The following is a 21,539-nucleotide window of genomic DNA, read 5'->3' as shown; positions in this document are numbered from 1 at the left end:
AGAGAATGCACAGATGGCCAATAGATGACTAATCATCAGAGAAATGCAAACTAAAACCACAATGAGATAGTACCTCAGACCTGTCAGAATGGCTATCATCAATAAATCAATGAACAACTGTTGATGTGGATGTGGTGAAAAATTGCACCATCGTGCACTGCTGATGGGATTGCAAATTGATGGAGCTACTATGGAAAATAGTATGAAGGTTTATCAAAAAATTAAAAATAGAACTATATAAGGACCCAGGAATTCCACTTCTGGGTATTTATCTGAAGAAATCCAAAACACTAATTCCAAAAGATAAATGCATCCCTATGTTCACTGCAGCATTATTTACAATAGTCAAGATATAGAAGCAACCTAAGTGTGTCTATCAATAGACTGGATAAAGAAGATGTGGTACATATCTGTAACATATTACTCTGCCATAAAAAAATGAAATCTTACCATTTGCATCAACATGGATGGATCTAGAGGGTATTATGCTAAGTGAACTAAGTCAGACAGAGAAAGACAAATACCATATGATTTCACTTTTATGTGGAACCTGAAAGACAAAATAAACAGAACAGAAACAGACTCATAGATACAACAAACTGATGGTTGCCAGATGGGAGCAGAGGTTAGGGGCTGGATGAAAAGGTGAAGGGATTAAGAAAAACAAATTGGTAGTTACAAAACAGTCACAGGGATGTAAAGTACAATATACAGAACATAGCCAATAAATAATAACTATGTATGGTGCCAGGTGGCGGTAGATTTATCAAGGGAATTCATAAATTATACAAATGTCTAATTATTATGCTATACACTTTAAACTAATATAATATTGAATGTCAATTGCAATTGAAAAATAAAAATAAATATAAAAAACAATTACTAGTTTTGTCATATTTGCATGTGAAAAAAACAAAGGGGCTGCCAGGGTTTTTCTGTTCCTCAGATTTTAGTTTTTTGAAAAATATAATGCTAGGCTTCCAATGGACAATGTATGTACTATTAGTGTGGATCAAAATATAAGAAAAGCCATACTGCAAGGTATTCTAGTAATATAATTCATGTAGAAAATCATATATTTAAAAATTTAATGATTAAGACAGACAATTCGTCTACAGCCATGCTACCCTGAACACACCCGATCCCGTCTGATCTCAGAAACTAAGCAGGGTCTGGTCTGTTTAGTACTTGGATGGGAGACCACCTAGGAAGACCAGGTGCTGTAGGGGTTAACAAAAAAAAAGAGAGAGAGGAAAGGAGGAGGGAGGAGAGGGAGGGAGGGAGGGAATGAGGGAAGTGAAGTAACCTTTCCTTCTTCTAGCAGAACCCAAGTTTTAAATGACCTGATAGTTCCAGGAAACCTGTCCAGGCTCCTCCTTGCTGCCCCTACTCATGAGTTACCTGTCCTTCGACTTGAGAAACTGAAAAAGTACAGCCAACACAATTACATGGACACAACCACTCACCAGTGCTTCACTGCTAAGCAAGGGGCCCACTTTTTTCAGTTCTGACGGGTGAAAACAGAGAACACAGCACAACTCTCAGGCAAACTGAGGCCTTCCTAAAGACCATAGGGGATGGTCACCCCTAGAAGAATCGGTGCAACTGCAGAGTAGGGCAGTGGGGTTCAGGGCCACCAACACTGGCTCAATGGCTTTAACCCTAAAAGATACCTGTTAGGGCAGCGGTTCCCAACCTTTTTGGCACCAGAGATCTGTGCTGTTCCTATGAGAATCTAATGCCTCTGAGATGGAGCTGATGCTGGGGAGAGGCTGCAAATACAAATGAAGCTTCACTCACTGGCCCACCACTCACCTCCTGCTGTGTGGCCCAGTTCTAACAGGACACAGATCGCTACCAATCCACAGCCTGGAGACTGGAGACCCCTGAGTTAGGGGACAGTATTTCTAAAAGAATCTTTCAATCCTTCAATATATGCAGCGATAAAAGTCCAAGTCCTGACCATGTAAAATTCTCTTACCTTCTGGTAGGCACAGAAGGTAGATATTTTCACAAGTTACAAAATATTTTTATTTAAGAAAATAGCCTTGAAAGCATATATCACATCAAGCCAAAACAGTCATTTTCAGAGGATAAACTTCTTGTAAACAGCATTTTCATCAATGGAAGTCTGACATTCGATTCCATCACTGACTGAGCTGCAGGCAAGTGGACATCTAATCACTATGGTGTTCCTGAAACACACACCCGGGCACCAGGTAAGAGACCCAGAAATCACTACCTGTGCCATGAAAACCCCAGGTCAAGGGGCAGGAAGGGCTTGATAATGTGGCAATAATGTGCATCTACGGTGAAAGCTAGGGGGTGGGGTAGGCTTCCCAGTACCCTCTGGGCACCTGAGGCCACCTGTGGTCATAAGCCCAGGGTCCTCCACAAAGTCCTGGAAAGCAAAGAGGCCACTGAAGGTCCTGCAAAGAGCCAGTGAACAGCATTCCAGACAGGTGTGAATATGCGAAGCGTGTACATAGGACATGTGGGAAGTTAAGTGTAGCCACACAGGGCAGGACAGAAGAGGAGGCAGACCATGCCTACCATCTGTGTGTGATGGTGAAATAAGACAGTGAAGCCCAACTAAGGACGAGTTCACAGCAGGAAAGATCTCTGGGACTTGATACCAAGTTAAAACAAACAAACAAACAAACAAACAAAAGCCATTCTGCTTAATAATGCATGTGGAATGTAACAAGGGGGAGGAAGGGTTAGGAAGGACACTCCCTAAAGGAACAGCTACCTCCTGCCAGGGGAAGAGGAATGATTGGAGACAATGATGAAGGGAAAAAGAAGGGGGCTTTCAGGTTTCACACCATGCACTTGTGAGTTTGAGAAACTTCTATTAGGATCATACTCACCTCGAGAACACTGTTATGAACATTTACTAGGGAGAAAAAAAGACTATACTTATCCATTGGGTTCTTTTTTAAAATGTTTTCTTTTAAAATATTTTAGACTTATAAAAAAGTTGCAAAAAAAGTTCAGAGTTCCTATATACCCTCCACTCAGCTTCCCCTAATGTTAACATCATATGTAACCACAGCAAAATTAACTAATTGCAAACACCCATGGATACCATGCTGTGAACAAATGCAGAAACCTTGCTCCAGTCTGACCTTCCTGCTCCAGCCCAGGACCTGCACTGCACTAGGAGTCATGATCCCTTGTTCTCCTAATTGGGTTATTTTTTAATGATATAAAATGAAATAATACTTTCTAAAATCACATTAAATAGAATGGAAGCAGTTTCTGCTTTGCACATAGATCTGTCGAATACAGTTTACCAAATGCCCACAAGATGATTTTAAAAGGCAGAATGCCAGTGTGTGTGTGTGTGTGTGTGTGTGTGTGTGTGTGTGTGTGTGTGTGTGTGTCAGAGTGGAGATATTTATATCAAGGAAGACACGATTTGAAGGAAATTATACAGAGATCTGCAGAGGTTCCCTTGGGTCTTCAGCAAACAGAAAACATCCCACAGGCAGGCAGAGAACCAGGATGAGAGGCAGTGCCAGGCTCCACAAGGCCAGATCACAACCTGAGCACTGGTGGAAGGTCAAAAAGGCCTCAACTCAGCCAGGGAAGCATTAGCCCACAACTGAGGAGGCCCCACCTGCCTCACAAATCTTAAAAGCAAAACCTGAAAGAAGCAAACTGCTTCCTACAGCAAAGCTCAGGAATGCCAAAACTGTGCAGCATCCAGTGAAGCAAAACTCAGTGTCTGGCATCCAGATTTTCTCAGGCATGGAAGCCGGAACAATCTGAGCAAAAAAAAAAAAAAAAAGGTATGAAATAAACATACACAAGTCCATACTGGTGTAAATGAACAACTGAATAAATAAAGAGTAGCAGAGATAATCTTCCCCACAAGTAGCCCCTTCTCTTGCATGTGTACTAGATTTAGTGCTGACAATCTCAAGGGAAGAGGATGAAAGGGGAACAGTAAATGACAATGCAGGGGCCTTTATCATGTGACTGAGGTTAGCATCCCACGTGTCATGGTGACAGCACAGGCAGGCAGAGAACCAGGATGAGAGGCAGTGCCAGGCTACATAGGCCAGATCACGGCCCAGGCACTAGTGGAAGGTCAAAAAGGCCTTGACAGGATATGAAAAGGCACTTCACTTCCATGGTCATCTCCCTACAGAACTAAAATCCAAGTCTACAGAAAAAACATCAGGCAAATCCACATGGAGGACATGCTACAAAGTACCTCGGTGGTGATCCTCAAAAATGTCAAGATCACAAAAGACAAGGAAAGACTGAGAAACTGTCTCAGGACGAGAATGAGGAGCCAGAACGACTAGATGTAGTGGGGGTGTGCTGACCAGAATGTTGGGACAGAAAAGGGACATTAGGTAAGAACTGAGGAAATTTGAGTAAAGTCTGCAGTGTAGTTAATAGAGTAATGTACCAATGCTGGTTTCTTTGTTTTGACAAATGTACCATGCATGGTAATGGAAGACGTCAGCAATGAGGGAAGCTACATAAGAGATACACAAGAATTCTCTGTTATCTTTACTATTTTTCTGTAAATCTAACATTTTCCAAAAATAAAAAGTATATTGGAAAAAAAAAAAACAGGCATATAATTAAGAAAATACAACACATGAGAAAAATCAATTGAATCCAAACAAGAATTGACCCAGATGGCAAAATTAGTAGATACAGACAGACATTAAACAGCTAACTATAACTGAGTTTGCTAATATGCAAGAACTTTAACTAGGGACATATTAAGTATGAACCTGTAGAGGTGAAAACTGCACCATGGGAGAAAAAAACCACACTGGATGGGATTAACAGGAAGACATTCCGAAGGAAAGATTAGTGAACTCCACTACCCTACTACGCTGAACAGAAAGAACAGACGGTTGTGAAAGAAGATGAGCACAGCATCCGTGAACCCGGACAACCACAAGCAACTGAAAAGATATGTAACTGGAGTCATCACGGGGGCTAAGGAATATTAAAAAAAATTTTTTTTGAAGAAATAAAGTCCAAAAGTTTTCAAATTTTGATGAAAACTTTAAACTCAAAGATCCAAGGAGCTCAAAAAATCCCAATGCTAAAGAAACAAAGAGAACCACACCATGGTGCATCACAGAGATAAAAATCTTAAAGAACAGCCAGAGAGAAAGGCCACACAGAGAAGAAGACACAAGAATGTCAGCAGATTCTCAACCTGAGCACAAAACCCAGGAGTAGCACCTGGGATTCAACACCCACTGAAAACCTTCCCAAAACAAAGACCATGTGAATATACTAAAGACCATTCAGTGTATACTTTAAATGGGTGAGTTATTTCAATAAATGAGATTTCATATACACACACAGAAGAAATTTTTTTTTAATTTCAGACATGCAACAGCTGAAAAGAACTTTTCTGGATGGAAATAGGTATCTATAGTAAAATGAAGAGCACCTGAAATGGCAATGACACACAGGTAGATACATAAGACTTTTTCTTTTAAAGATCATCCACTTTTTCAAAAAAATGAAAACAGAAGCAATGAAGTGTGGGGCTTAAAACATGTGTAAAAGTGAAATGTAAGAAAACAACAAAAAGGCCGGGAGGGGAAACATGGACATACACCATTTTAAGGTACTTATACTGTAAAAGTGGTACTCAGCAGTACTTTAAACCTAATCATGCCAATATTCACACTAAGTATAAATGGTCTATACACCTTTTAAAAGAGAAAGATGGTCAGACTGGGTTTCTTTAAAAAAGCAGTACTCAACTGGAAGCTGCCTACAAGAATTCCTTTAAATATAAAGACAGTTTAAACTTAAAAAGATGAAAAGGATATAGGATGCTAATACTAGTCAAAAGAAAAATTGAAGTTATTTTAATATCAAAATAGACTGCAAAGCAAAAAATAGGTCATTCCATAATAGTAAAGAGGCAGATTTATGGAGAGGATGTAACAGTCTCAAATGTTTATGCCCCTAGTAACTAAGCTTCGAAACACATGAAGTAAAAACTAACTGCACAGAGATATACACAAAACCACAAACATCACGTCAGAGATTTCAATACCCTTTTCTGAATGCAGCTGTCTCTCAGTATCCTCAAGGATTAATTCCAGGACCCCCCCCCCAGATACCAAAATCCCCAGATGTTCAAATCTCTTATATAAAATGTGTAGTATTTGCAGATAACCTACATACATTCTCCTGTATACTTTAAATCGGCTCTAGATTACTTATAATAACTAATACAACATGATACTATGCAAATAGTCGTTATACTGCATTGTTTAGGGAACAATGACAAGGGGAAAAAAGCTCTACGTGTTCAGAACAGAGCAACCAACATAGGCCTAACTACACAGTCAGCAATAATGTAACATTTTTTCCCCTTAAATATTTTCAATCTGCCTTTGTGGTTAGTTGAATCCCTGGATGTGGAACCTACAGATAAAAAGGGCCAGCTGTAATTGATAGGACAAGTACACAGAAAGTCAGTAAGGATATTGACTGCCCACTACTGAAGAATGGTAATAACACTCATGCCCTGATGGTACAGTTTAAGGTAGATTTTTCCCCTTTTCATGTTTTCTTGTATTTGCTATAATGGGTAGAAAATGGAAATAAGAAAAACAGTGTTTATTTTTTGAGAATTTGACAATGAACCTCCTGGTCCATTTTCTAAGCAAAAGAAAAGCAGTGAAGCACAGGCTAAGGTGCTTAAGGGATCTGTCCCTAATTCCGGAAGCATCTATTGAGCACTGACAATAGGCAGGCTGCATTATTAGAAAAAACCTGTCTTCACTGTACCTCAGAATCCAGCCGCAGAAGCTGATGTTTAATCCATCGTCTAGAACACACATTAACAGCTGAATCAACAACAAGGACAAGCTCATTGACAGCCCCATGTCCAGGGCCTCCAATAACCCAGAACCTATACTTCTTAAACACCAAACTCCTAGAAAACTCTCCAGAGGCAGCTTTTCCCTGAAACACTATGTTAGAAAAAAAAGATCATGGAAACTGATTTTAACCAAACCCATTACCTAAGCAAGAAAACACTCTCAAGAGTGAACCTGTGTCTAATCACCACTGGTGATCTTGCCTTTTATCTAAAATAAGTGAGTGGCTGCCTCCATCCAATTTAGCAAAGGCACTCTGATACCGAGTTACTTCTTCCTCACCCCTCCTAATGGATAAAGTTTAAAACCAATTAATTCATAAAACACTTTAATATCAACTCTCAAGAAGTGTTACACAAATTATTTCAAAGCACCAGATGGGCATAAGCCCATATCCATCCCAACAGAACTTCTCCCTGCCATCCCTGCACCCTTCTTGGCATTCCTGGTTGTCTATTTAAGCTAGTAACATTGGATGTGGGTAAAGGGATGTGGATCTGAAAAAATTAAAAACTGTTCCTGGTGACAAATATGTCAACTGAATTAGAAAAAGGACATCCTCTAAAGGTCAGAGCCATGGTGACAAGGGTATCAATCAGTTCCCTGAGCTCTGCTGCCATCCACTAAACCTCCTGATACAGCAGCCCAGGAAAGATCTGGAATAAATCTGCAGATTCCAAGACTTTGGGAACAAAAGTTTAACACCATTTAGTCCTACTTGTCAAAGGGGAAAAATGTAACCTTACCACTCCTTGCATTCGTTTTGTTGTTGTTTTCTAGCTCATTTGGTCCTATCCCTTATACCTCAAACTGAAGGAAGTCACTTTTACAGAAGGTGGGGTAGGCTGGCTGACAAAGAGGAAAGACTCATTTCAAGTTGAAACAAATAAAAATGACTACTAAATGGAGGTTTTAAACTCCTTAAGCCTCACCACAAATATCTGGAAATTAAACTTGACATCCTTGGCTCTTCTGAGGAGACTTCAGTCTAAAGCACATCACTGTTATTGCTTCTTCAGACCATTTTAAACCCCTAGAATTACATGGGGAAAAAAGTAACATGACTGTGTGAGCTATACTTATTACGGGGCTTAAATATGTAATAATGTAGATTGGAATACAAGGCACCTTCTTTCCCAAAATAGGAAAATGACCTAGAATATCTACGCATTATCCATTCAAAGGTATCTACTGGTGTTAGCAGGAGAAAACTGCTTTTATAGATAGTCTTTTAATTTTTTAAAGAAAAAATCAAATCTGTATGTGCATGTGCGTGCGCGTGTACACACACACACACACACACACACACACCCATCCATGGAGGATTCCCATCTCAACTTCCTGTCCTGAATTATCTCCCAAACGCTGGATGTTTCTCTTAGCTGCCTATGGGTATCACTCCTCCCACTGGCACCACAGTTTCTCCAATCAGCCCCTTCTTCTGTCTCCTCTCTCCATAGCAATACCACCATCTCTCTAGTCACCACACCACAAGGATTTGGTTGCCTGGCTTTCCAAGCCCCACATTCTGTGCAGCCTCCATTTGGCCCTCCACCCCAGAGCAGCCATGGAGACTGGACCTTGCGCCTGCCTTGCTGGGCTTCCTGCCGCACACCCCTCTTCCAATACCTGCTTCTGTTCACCATTTTTCAAGAAACTCCTAAAAATAATTAATTAATTAATTGATTAACAGAAACTCCTTAGTCTGGTGTTCCAACTTCACCTATGCCCCAAACCTTTACACACATTAAGATATTCTCTGCTCTAGGCCCGTTCTAGTTCCTTCACCCAAAATTCCTTTTCTAATCTCCATCACCGTTTGTTCTAATTTTACTTATTACTCAAAACGCACCCAAATACTACCACTTCAGTGGAGCCTTTGTCAACACCAACCCCAAAACACATGGTCTCCTCCCTTCCCATTGCACACTTCCTCTCACAGGAGCTTCTGGCAGGTCTCTCTGTGGGCCTGACATCTTATTGCAAGGCTGTAAGTGCCTTGAGAGCAGGATGCCAGCCTCATCCACCTGTCTCCACAGGTGACAAATACCATGGCCTTGTGGAAGAGCGTGCCCTGGAACTGCAGGAGTCCCACACACACATTTCCTTTTGTAAACTTCTATTTTCCTTCTGGAAAATAATGCCCAACTCAGAGGATCTTTAAGGATTAAAAGCAGCAGCAGCTGGCCCAAGGCTGACAGACAGTAAGCATTCCAGGTGCCATTACTCTTCATCCTGGAAATCCAGCTGAGTTTTACACAGCTCCTTGCACATGACAAGTGCTAAATATTTACTGAACAGAAAGAAATACACTGGACAATGAGAATTACCATTGTGATTTACCATAAGTAGGTGTATCAAAATATGTATACCAAAAATGAATAACAAAGAAAGTTCTGATAATAAAGATTGGCTTAATTCTGAGGGCTACAAATAAGGAAAGCTCAAACAACCAGCTGTCAAAAATGAAGTGGGTTCTGCTGACCCACAGTTGAATATGCAAATCCAGTGATTCTAGCACTTCCCAGGGATGCTCCTCTCTGGCCTCTTTCTCCATGTCCCAGATGCAGAGTGAGCTTCCAAAGAGAGCACTTGGGAGCTATGCACATAGTCCAATCCAGAGGTGAGAGCAATTCACAGGGCCCACAAAAGATGACAGGAGTTCCTAGCCTGGTTCTCTCTACCACATAGCATACCCTAAGACTGCAATCCCAAACGGGCTTCCACATTACTGGAAAATAAATGGCCCCGAGTCTTCTAACCCTGCCATACTACTCTCAATAATCAAGAAACTCCTCTTAATATAAAAATACCTCACAGAAAACTAAGAGTATTTTCCCCTCCCCATCTCAATAAAGCCTGAAAGAGATCATTTTCATACACAGCAGTTATATCTTATGATAGAGAGCTCCATTAAATATCCTTATAGAATTGCATGTCATAGTTTCATAGTAAATGGCCTAAAGAGTTAAATACAGGTTACTGAGTTATTGAAAAAAATGTCGAGTCCTCAGTTCCAATTCTAGCATTATAAGAAAGTCTATCTCAAGGTCTCACTGCAACCAATTCAGAGTTAGCAATTTTTTTAAAAAGACTAATAAAAGTTGAAAATAAGAACTCTGTAACTTTAAAAAGTTCTCCACACCAGCAAATACATAATAATATAGTTTAAGCCACTGCAATCCAGATCATCGTAAAAGGTCTGTAAAATTTGGAAAAACAAAGACAAATTTTTTAATCATGTGACCAGGCTAAACTACAAAACAAGATTAAAGTAAGCCAAGAGAGGCAACATAATTGAAATAATCCAAGAGAATGAGGGTCTTAAAAAAAAAAAACACAGGGGAAAAAAAAAAAGATGTGTGGTCAATTTTGAGGCAGCTTCTTAAAAGGAAGTTATGCAAGTAAACTGGATGAGCCCCAGGGAAAGACTGTTCCATGTCAGAGGAATGGGCTGGATCTCACCCAGCAAACTACCCGGGGAGCCAAATCCATGCCCCTGAGAGCAGGTTATCAATCAGGAACCGAGCCTGTACTGTGGGGCTTAGTCCATTTGCTACTGGTATCAACCAAAAACCAAGATGAAAAGAAGGGCAAACAGCTCGTGAGCCAACACACAACTGAGGATGTGTGAGGACACACCCAGGACAAACACAGACCCACTTTAGAATTTAACGAAAGGGGGTTAGTTTTTACATTTCCATGAGAACTGCAGGAGGGGTGAGCACTGCCAAGTGTCCCCTCTGAAAATGCAAACAAATTCATGAGCTATATACATGTACTGGGGAGAGGGAAGAGACACAATCAAGTTCTCTTGAGTCTATAAAATGTTTAGTTATCAATAAGCATTTAGGCTGACTTAATTTGTTTAGCTACGTTTTCTCTTAGTACAGCTATTTCCAAAGTGCTGTCCAAGGACTCTTGGGAATCCCTGTAACCCTTTCAAAACCTTTTCTCATAATAATACTGCCTTTTTAGCTGGGGTGATAATGTGCACTGGTGATGCAAATGATGGTCCAATTTGCTTAATCACCTTCATGATGAAGCAATACATATTAATTTTATTAAAGTCAAAGCCGTTCATACTTGTCTTTTTCATATCCTATGACAAATGAGAAGTACACATGAAGCATTTCTACTGCGTACCAAATATAACCGTTCTCTCCAGCAAAAGCACTTTTTTCAGGGAACATCATTTTCTATGAAAGAATGATATACAAACTCCAGTTTTTCAGACGTGGGTATTTGACAGATCATTTCTGGAAAACAAAACAAGACTACCAGAGTTCAAGGAAAACACCTGACTTAATTTACTGCCAATGCTAAAATTCAAATGTTCAATCAAGTATAAGACTTCTGGAGAACTCCCTACTGTGAACAGATTGCTTCTAGTGGCTTAAAGACTCTTCTGATGAGAGCAGTGGCAACAAAAACAAAAGTAACTTTCTGTTGTAGAAAAATAAGTTCATCAGGAAGATCTAAATAACTTGGCAAACCAAAAACAGGTAAAATCATGTCGCAGTGCAAGGAAGACTGGTGGGTTTTGAATGCAGCTGGGAAGGAACAGCCCATGACTCAGTGGAGGTTCCAAGCTGCCAATGACCATTTACCACACGACCATCCGTCGAGTTTTGCTGTCCTATCAAAGAAAAATTCCAAAATTATGTCAAGAAGCAATTCAAATACTCTTCTCTATTCCAATTACATTTTTCTTTGCATGCTTTAATGAAGCAATATATGACAGTCACCTTTTTTTGTTTGGGAAAATATAATTATTTTTAGTAAAAACGTGTTCTTTAGGAAATATGTAATGGGTTTATTATTCCTACTTTTAAATGGAATTAGTAAATAAACATTTTATCAGTAGATATACCTACGTAAACAAAAGTTCTCTGGACTCTTCATGTTTACAACATGAGTTCCTGAGATGAAAAAGTGTGAGGACAGAGCTTAGGACCCTGGGTATAAAAGGAGAGAGTGCTAGTCCAGGTCCCATTTCCATCGCAGATCTCCCCAAGCCCTTACCCATTACAAGACCCTTTTATTTGCGTGTCCCACTCCATGAATCCCACCCTCTGTAAAGACTGTCAACTGGATGAAAAGATGTACATATACAAAATCTGAGCATTTCTACCAAGAGGTGTCAGCTTTCTGATCGTCTCCCTGGGGTGACTCCAGACACCCAGCACAGTGCTGTTCCATGTCAGGAGCACGGAGGTGGGCCTAGCCCCACCAGGTAGACCTTTCTGTTGTCTGTGCTCCTTCTACAGGAAGAAGAAATGTAGCCACCTCAGACTAAGCACGTTTGAAGAGGAGCAGAGCATGTTTGAGTAGCCAGCTGGGTGAGGACAGGGTACACTAGAGGCCCGTTTCCTCAGGCTGAGGCATAACTGAGATTTTGTCCCTTTTGCTCAGCAAGAATAAGACACACAATTTCAAACTTTATAGTGTCCTTCTATAAACCTACACCCAGTACTATCCTCTGAATATCAAGATGAAAAGGATCCAGAATCATGTGACAGAGCTGTCTCCTAATTTACAGATGAGAATGAAGGCCTAGAGGGGAGGTTGAATGCACTGGTTCCAATTCATCCCAAACTGGCTACCAGCCCAGGACATAGCCTTTCTCCCCTAGACACATACTCTTGCCAGGTGGGGATTCTACCTCAGGGGAGTAGGGATTTGGAGGGGGGGGCACCTGAGCAGCAATCCTGTTGCTTCCTGAATCAGTATGCAGAGCTCACTCTCAAAAAATGACCAGAAAGGGCCATATGTTTGAGTTAGTGAATAAAATTAAATTGTGTTTGGGAATCTGATGACATTTTGAAATAGCTAAAGACCCCAATACACTCGAAGTGTTCTAAACCCAGCTTAAGAATTACTAGTCTAGCGCTCCGGTTGCAGGACTCCAGGGATCCCCAAGCCTGAGGCCAATGCCACCAGGGCCACGAGAGTAGAAGGACTCATCTCTTTTTCAATAAAGTTGTTAGTCTAATTCAAAAAAGAATTACTAGTCTAGTCTCCAAAAGAAAAATTAAGTGGTGTGGGCAAAGGCACCCTGGCTTGATACAGTGGCATACACTTCCCAAAGAATCCCAGTGAGGGCCTTGCACCGACTCTGGACTGTGGGTATGCACCCCATAGAGACCCCAGAAAGACTACAGCCCAAGGAAGTTCTTTTCTCTTCCCCCACCCCATTACCAACTTTCAGTGTTTAAATGTTGTGGGAATGGTTTCCTCGCAAGGTGTTTCAGGTTATCCCTGAACAGAGGGCTGCATCATTCCTAAGCAATGTTCTCCTGTCACAGTCCAGGGCTCTTGGAACCAAGGGCACAACACAACAAGCCTTGGGTAAGAATACCTCCTCTCTTAGAGGCAGTTCACAGAGAGGTCAGAACTGAGTTCAGAGATCAGCAGCTGGCTTTGTTTATTGTTTACTTCTTCATCAGAGAAGACTAGAGAGAGACAATTAAACGTGACCCAAGATGCCCCTTTGTAGGTGAATGAATAAACCATGGGACATCCAGATGATAAACTAGTATTCAGCGCAAAAAAAAAAAAAAAAAAATTAGCTGTCAAACCATGAAAAGACATGGAGGAACCTTAAATACATATTACTAAGTGAAAGAAACAGGTATGTAAAGGCTAAATACTGTAGAATTCCAACCATATGACATTTTTGGAAAAAGTAAAACTATGGAGACACTAAAAAGATCAGCAGCTGCCAGGAATCAGAGAGAGGAAATGAACAATGGAGCACAGAGGGTTTGATGATGTGTCAATATAGGTTTATCAATTGTTAAAAAAAAAAAAAGTACTACTCTGATGTAGGATGTTGATAATGGGGAGGCTTGGAGAGGGAGGATGTATATGGGAAATCTCTGCACCTTTTGTTCAATTTTGCTGTAAACCTAAAACTGCTCTAAAAAATGGTCTGGTTGTTTTGTTTTGTTTTGTTGGGGGTTTTTTTGTTTTTTTGGTTTTTTTAGAAAAAAGAAGGTGGTTCTCCTGCCAGAAAAACAAAATGTGCAGCAGGACAGGCTCACAGTACTGGGTCAGTTCCCAGGGAGAACAGGTCCCCGAGGAGGGCTCCAAGGAACAGAATGCCTGATTTACATAACAAAGGCAATCCCTTCCCAGGCCAGCCCCTGTCAAGCTTCACCCCCACCCAGTCAGCCCAGACATTCCACCTTATGACGACCCTCTAACCTCCAGACCTGCTTTTTACACTGTCTCTGACATCCTCAGGTTCAAAGTATAGCTGGTGATCTTTGCCCAACGTGCCAGCTAACTGTGCTAATGCCTTGCAGATGCCAACTAAGATGGAAAAGGAACAAAGGTGCAAGCAGACAAGGTCCCTTCTCCCGAAAATGCCAGAATTAAAATTTATAAGGCACATTATAAATTTCTCTCTAGATTACAAAGCCATTAAAAGTCATGTTTTGAAGATTAATGTCACGGGAAATTAGTGCTAAGTTTTTAAAATGCAGAATATGAAATTTTATGTACAGTGCGATCCTTATTTTGTTAAAAGCATGTAACATATTGAAAATTTTTAATTCAGATGTTTATCTTTGGTGAAATTATGTGTCTTTTCTTTATATATTGTTAGTAATTGAATTGTGTCCCCCAAAAAAGATATGTTGGAATCCTAGCCCCCAAGTACCTCAGAATGTGGCCTTATTTGGAAATAGAGTCACTACAGATGTAGTCAAGATCATCAGGGTGGGTCCAAGGCCAATATGATTGGTTTCCTTCGATAAAGGGGAAATTTGGGTACAGACAGAGGCAAACAAAGAGAATGTCATGTGAGATGGGGTGATGCTTCTACAAGCTAAGGTATATCAAAGGGTGTCAGCAAACCAGCAGGAACTGAGAGAGGGGCCTGGGGAGATTCTTCCTCACAGACCCAGAAGTAATCAGCCCTGCTGACACCTTGGTCTTGGACTTCTGGCCTCCAGGTCTGTGGGAGAATAAATTTCTGCTATTTAAACCACCCCGACCGGCGTGTGACACTTTATTACAGCAGCCACGGCAAACTGATACGCAGGTTTTTTTCAGTGTGCATACGCTACTTCAATAAGGCGAAAACCTAATTTTTCTAAAAGACACTGAACAGCATAACTCTTAGAATAAAGATGAGATTTCTACAGTTCACTGCAGAAAAGAACTACCTTTGAACAAAAGAAAGCAAGGGTATGGTCATTATGTTTGGACACCTACACTTTATTTTAATCAGCTCTTTGTAGGAAAAAAAATGGAGGTTACCTTATCCATATTAATTCCTATTTAATTACACTCTTAACCTTAGCAAGCCTCAATAAGGTACCTGAGATTGAATGCTTCTTTAAATGGTTAGGCAGATGTTTTTTACTGACTCTACTAAGAGTTGTGGAGGTAAAAAGATAGAACTCATTTTTGGTAGTAGTTCTATCCCCTACTAATCCCAAATCAGACTCTAACCACCCAAACACCCAACAATAACCAAACTCTAACCACTCTAACACCCAACAACAACCAAAAAGTTTTTCTGATTTCTTTTAAATTGACAATTTGGAACAAATATATTCAGCAAACTCTTAAGGCCCCAAACACGAGCATAACTGAAATGGCCTCAAGAGCCGAGATTACATGGGAAGAGGATGCAGAAGGAATGAAGTGATATGAGAAAGGGTATGACTCGAGGTTCTTTGGAAAAGGTAACACTTCTTGAAGTGATGGGGGGGAGGGTGCAGAAAACATGCTAGAGGCATAAAACAGGGCCGCGCAGCACCAAAACCATCCCCACTAATATTCTGCGTGAATCTTTTCCTGCCCCGAGTCAAGTCTAGAGAGGGCTCTGAGGCCTCAACCCCAGGATTTCTACTGGGCACTGCCCTAGGAGGTCACCCAGATGACCCTAAAAGTAACTAATCCTAAATGGTACCTTTGAGTTATTATACACAGAAATACCATGAACTACACATTGTGAAATGTTCCTCAACTTTTCAGGTAAAATATTTCAAAGAAATTCTTCACTGACAGGTAGAATTCATACTCCTCAGGGCCTGAAATGTAGAACACAGACATGAAACATTTGACATGTGCCAACTCAGACCAGTCACAAAGAGGCTTTAAAATAATCACTGTGTGGACTCGCGACTGACTGGTCTTAGTGTGACCCTACAAGAACTCAGAACCTGTCTGTCTCAACCAAGTCTGAGACCACGGTGTTGCCAGCCTCACTTCCTGGGGCGGGGTGGGGGTGGGGGGGTTCCTGTGCTGTTTGGGGTAGCCAGGCTCAGTGTGGGGGAGTCAGCTCGAGAGAAGCAGATAAACTGAAGTTCATAGGAAAACTGAGGCCAAGGGCTCTGTAAAGTCCTAGGACACAGACAGTGACTTAACACATGTTCAACCAGGATCAGGCAGTGATGGAGGCTTAAAAAGCATATAGATATGCAGCAGCCTCCCCAGGAGGTGTCTGGAGCATGTCTATGTCAGGCACAGACAGGAGCCCAACTGTAAGATAACAGAACAGACAGAGCATGAGCCAAACCACGGCACAGGTACAACCAGAACTCAAAACAAGAGACAGCTCTCAGAGTAAACTGAGTAAGCAGTGGGCCAGGCATTACTGAGAGGACAAGTTTATTTAAGGAAAGGAGTCCTCTCAGAAGTCAACAGTCTAAACACAGTGCTGTACATGCCTCTTAGGCAGGAGGCTGCCAACAACCCCTAGAGGCTCGAGTGTGGGAGCCAGGGGCCCAGTGAATTCTCCTCAGACACTTCCGCCGAAGCACTGAATCCCGAGCAAACGTCTCTGAGACCGCCATAACTAAAGAAAATGGAACTGTGGGAAGGTAGCCAAAGGCAAAGAAAACACTGCCTTCACTGAAAACACTTAAAAATGTAGAAACCTGTTATGGCTCCCATGTAAAACTTTCCTCTGCTTTTAAAGGACTAATAGCTACAAAGTTTTATTTTGTTCTCCTAGTATCCTTCAGAAAATGTAACATCAGTTTAAAGGGTCTGGGGGGCAAAACAGAAGAAGAGAATGAAACGTTGCCCTACAAGATGTCCCAGCATGGGCCCTGGTCAGGAACCTCCCAGGAGAGGAGGCATACACAGTTACTGTTCTGAATCCTGACTGGAGAATACGCCCCAGAGGGGTGTGTTTTTAAGAGCACAGAGGCCAATCCCAGGCTCTCCTCTCCCGACCTCACAGGGCTGTTCTGAGGATCCAAGACTTCATGTATCCCCATGGAGATTTGGTTTTCAAAATGCTCTCCAATAAGAGGCCACCATATAAATACACTGTTGACATCTGGCTGACATTCTTTTCTCTGGAGTGGGTAATGTGAACCTGTTAAGCAACAGAGTGATAACCACAGACCACCATTAATGCAGTTTGTTGTTTTAAGCACAACTGAAATCAGACTTCCAGAAAGAAACATCTAATAGTTTCTCCTTTCTGTACCCCACCCCAGGGTCATAGTCAAGACCACAGCCCAAGGCTACTATCACATGCTCTCCTGCACAACCACCCACCAGATTAACCTGGTGAAACTGCTGGGACAAAGGGGGAAGAAAAACTTAATAAAAACTTTCTCTTTTAATGTTTCTCTATGGTTATTCTTAAATGAGTTTCAGAGTAGTTCCCCCACCTCCCCAAATTTGTGCTCTCAAATAATTTTCACTAGCTTATAATAGATGCTCTACTTACGTAATAAAGGGAAGAGAAAATAAAGTATTTTGTAGTGCACACTTGCACAACAGCTATTTACAGGACCCTCTCTTCATGAAGTAACTTTCCTGGCCTGCTTCCTGAGGACAGACTTGCTTCTGTCCAAGGCAAGGTGTGCACTTATGGCTCTGCATAGGAAACATGCAGGCTAGGAATTCCAAAGTGACCTCAGGACTCAGGCAGACCCCTCCAGCACCTAGGGTTTAAATTCTTCACGTGTTCTCCCAGCACTCACCAACACATAGCATGCATTATAGTGAATCTCAACTGTTCCCCAGAAAAACTTCTGGCCAGAAAAATCACCAAGGTCTTAAATCCAGTTAACACTTTGTTTTCTGTTTCTTAATTATAAAAACACAGCAAGGGGTTAGTGTGGTGAGCTAGAAGCCCTTGAGACCCAGTTAGCTTTGGGGTGAACACATGCATCATGACAGTCAGACACATTTTATAACCACAACACCAACCAAAGGACGGAAATGTCCCCAGGCTAAACACAATGGCAGGGGCACAGGCTTCATACCACCAGAGAGCACAGACTCACCAATATTCCCCCTGGGAGGAAAGTGGACCCAATTGTAAAACACCCAATGTGCTCCTGGACTTATAGATAGTCCTGGAGAAGAACCTGAAGTTCGCAGTCCTGCAGAGAACGTGAGGGGTGGTGGTGCCATTGTGAGCCATGGAATCAGGAACTGCAATGAGGAAGACAGATGAACTCTTGATGTTTAGGGTCTTGGGGGGACAAAAAACAGAAGAACAGCACAGCAACAAGAAAACAGAGTTCACTAGACATGATATCTGCTGGGATAAAAGAATAAAGACCAAGAGTTCTTGAAAGAAGCTGGGCCGAAGCGCTTCTCTGGAGCTCACCAGCGCTACCACCAACCAACTGAGGACACAGGTGCACTACATGGAGAGGCGGATACCCTCCAGGAGGCAGCAGCGGAATGCAGAAAGAAAAAAGGTTGGGTCATTCGGAAACCAGCAGCCCAGAGAGAAGGTACAGTCTGAAGGGCAATAGCTTCGAAGGGAACCTTGAGAAACATCAGCACATAAGGAACAAAGATAGTTGATGGGAAAAACCTAACAGGAGATAATGTGGTCACAAAAGGTTTGAAAAAAAAGAGCAAGAATGAAGTTCAGGAAGCCCAGCAGGGCTAACCACTGCAGTGTGCACTTCTCACTGGCCATTGCCCCGACCCCAAGAGCATAGGTACCCACCTCGCCAGTGTCAGGGCCACTGGACAACACATGCAGAACAAAGAAATTAACTCCCTTGTTTATACCATAAGACTCCATCTTCTATTTAAATGGATTTTTTAAAAGGGCTCAAACTGATCAATTATTAGGTCAAGAATGAGGATGCTGATAACTGTGAGCCATTCAGGGCTGTCCTTCCTCAGCTACAGATGCAAGCGGTAGTGCTGCTCCCTCTAAAGTCGAACCCGGACAGGGATCCACAGGCACACGTGTGACCACAGACGAGGAACTAGAAGAGGCCACAGCCATGGCTGGCGGAATTCGGAGGGTGATGCACTCTTAGAATGAGTACTGGCATACACAGTCAGTAAACCAACACTGAGTGAGTTACCAGCTGGGAAACCTCACACCAGCTTCTGCCTTAGACTTCCTTTCCACCACAGTAGTGCTTTACAGAGGTTCTCCTGGGGCAGCAGGCTCCAGTAAGGCCAGATGAGATTAAGCCCTCAGGACCTGGATTCCATTATGTAAATGAAACAAACTACCGCCTAAGCAAGCCTTCCAAGTTTACTTAAGTCAGGATGCCATAGAAACAGGGGCAAGGAAAAAGTGTAAAAAGGTCAGTTGTGTGTAGGTAATCAACCTGACTGGACAGAAAAGGCCAGGATCAGGAGCTAGTTTCCGTGGTCAACAAAGAAGGAAAAGGATGGCAGGTATAAGGCCTCTAGAAAACAGGCTTCATCATGAACCCAAGAGCAGCTGACCAGGTTTCTTTTCCAGGCATACTTTGTTTTGCTGCACTTCACAGATACTGCATTTTTTACAAACTAAAGGCTTTGTGGCAACCCCAAATCGAGTTAAGTCTATCGGCACCGTGCTTCCATCAGTATCTGTTCACTTCGTGTCTCTGTGTCACGTTTTGGTAATTTTCTCAATATTTCAAACATTTCAATTATTTTATTTGTCACAGTAATCTGTGATCAATAATCTTTGATGATACCATTGCAGCGAAGATTGTTGAAATGACAACAAAGGATTTAGAATATTACATAAACCTAGCTGATAAAGCAGTGGCAAGGTCTGAGAAGACTGACTGGGAAAGAAGTTCTACTACAGATAAATGCTATCAAACAGCACTGCATGCTACAGAAAAATCATTTGAGAAAGAAAGTCAATCACAGATGTCTTATTTTAAGAAATTGCCACAGCCACCCCAACCTTCAGCAACCACCACCCTGATCAATCAGGAACCAACAACATGGAGGCAGACCCTCCACAAACAAAAAGATTATGACTTGATGAAGGCTCAGATGATGGTTAGCATTTTTAGCAATACCAATACAGTATTTTTAAATTAAGGGTTATACATTGTTTTATAGACAATGCTATTGCACACTTAATAAACTTTTATATGCACTAGGAAACCAAAATATTTGTGACTTGCTTTATTATATTCATTTTATCATGGTGATCTGGAACCAAACCCACAATATCTCCAAGTATGCCTGTATTGTTTCCAGGCTTTGCTCTGGACCTGGCACATTTTTTAAGCACATTATATCTGCCCAGTAGCATAGCTCTGAGTACAACAAGCAATGGGACTTAAAATTTAACTTTCCCACCATACACATGCAGACCTCAAAAATGAGCACACATGCCTACAGCATAATCATGGTACAAGTTTAAAAGAGGGTACCCAAGAATGCCAGTGGCTAGAGCAAACCTGTTCAGTATAACCACTTCATTTTACTCCCAGCACCCTTCTCCTCCCACCCGCTTCAACCTTCTATAAGGTCAACTGCTAACATGGCCATCATTTATGTTACTGTAAGAAGGACCCCAAGATTCAAGCACTTACTCTGCCACTCATCAGCTACAGAACAATGAAAACCCTAACATTCAACATCTTTGAGGCCTAGAATCTTATAATAAAAAATGTAGAAAACGCTATTTTCTTGGGTTTTGCAGAGGAAAAGAAGACTAAGTGAAAGACTCTCTGAGCAGAAACCTAGAAGAAAAGTAGTCGCCAGGTAAAGAATGCCAGAAGTGGTCTGCAAGGCAGGTCATACACCAGGCGACTTAAAGAGAAGAGCCTCAAACGCAAAGAAAAATGATTTTTTTTAAAGTAAGGTTTTATTTTAAGGAAATTAGATGAGCTCAAACACCAAAACGCTCGAAACAGGGTTTCTCCAGCTGTGCCACTCCAGGCTTGGTGGCAAACTTGTCTACCCCAGATGTATCTCCGCAGGACTCAAAGGCCCAAAGACTGTCTCGGAGATGGCAGTGTTAGAACAGTTTCTGGGCTGAAATAAAGCCCCAATTCCACAGGCTCCAGCATCCAATGCACAAACAACTCTATTAGAGACTCATCTATAAACACTTTGTCTCCATTCTTTCTACAGATCCTGTAGCCAGTGTTCCCATGGATCCTCTGTTAAACTACTACTCTGCCCACTGCCAAAAATACATGGGGGTAATGGTGATGGGGGGAAAAGGTAAGACTGTAAACTTTTCAAAAGAACAGAAAAATTGGTTATGTTAATAGAAATTTTTAAAATTACAACATTGAAGTTTAAAATGTAGTATTATCATGCTAAAATACCCTAGGATGTTGTAGGATTTCTTTAATAAAAACTGGCCACATATAAATTGGCATCTTCCAACTCAATTCTCAATTTCAATCTAATTTTATAACACTGTTTGTTATTCTGCTAAAGGAAAGAATTTAACAT

At 41.5% G+C, this 21,539-nt stretch overlaps 1 protein-coding gene and 1 pseudogene across 8 annotated transcripts in view; one reads left to right on the top strand and one right to left on the bottom strand.

Moving 5' to 3' along the window:
• The window catches only part of ANKRD11 (ankyrin repeat domain 11), a 193,781-nt gene that overhangs the window by 102,099 nt on the left and 70,143 nt on the right, over nt 1–21,539 (bottom strand). The gene's annotated exons all lie outside the window — the stretch shown is intronic.
• Nucleotides 1,111–1,229, top strand: LOC120623172 (uncharacterized; annotated as a pseudogene).

Source organism: Pteropus medius, unplaced genomic scaffold (assembly GCF_902729225.1).
Source record: "Pteropus medius unplaced genomic scaffold, Ma_sr-lr_union100, whole genome shotgun sequence".
NCBI lineage: Eukaryota > Metazoa > Chordata > Mammalia > Chiroptera > Pteropodidae > Pteropus > Pteropus medius.
Note: the sequence above shows the minus strand (reverse complement) of the source record. Positions and strands in the feature narration are given on the sequence as shown.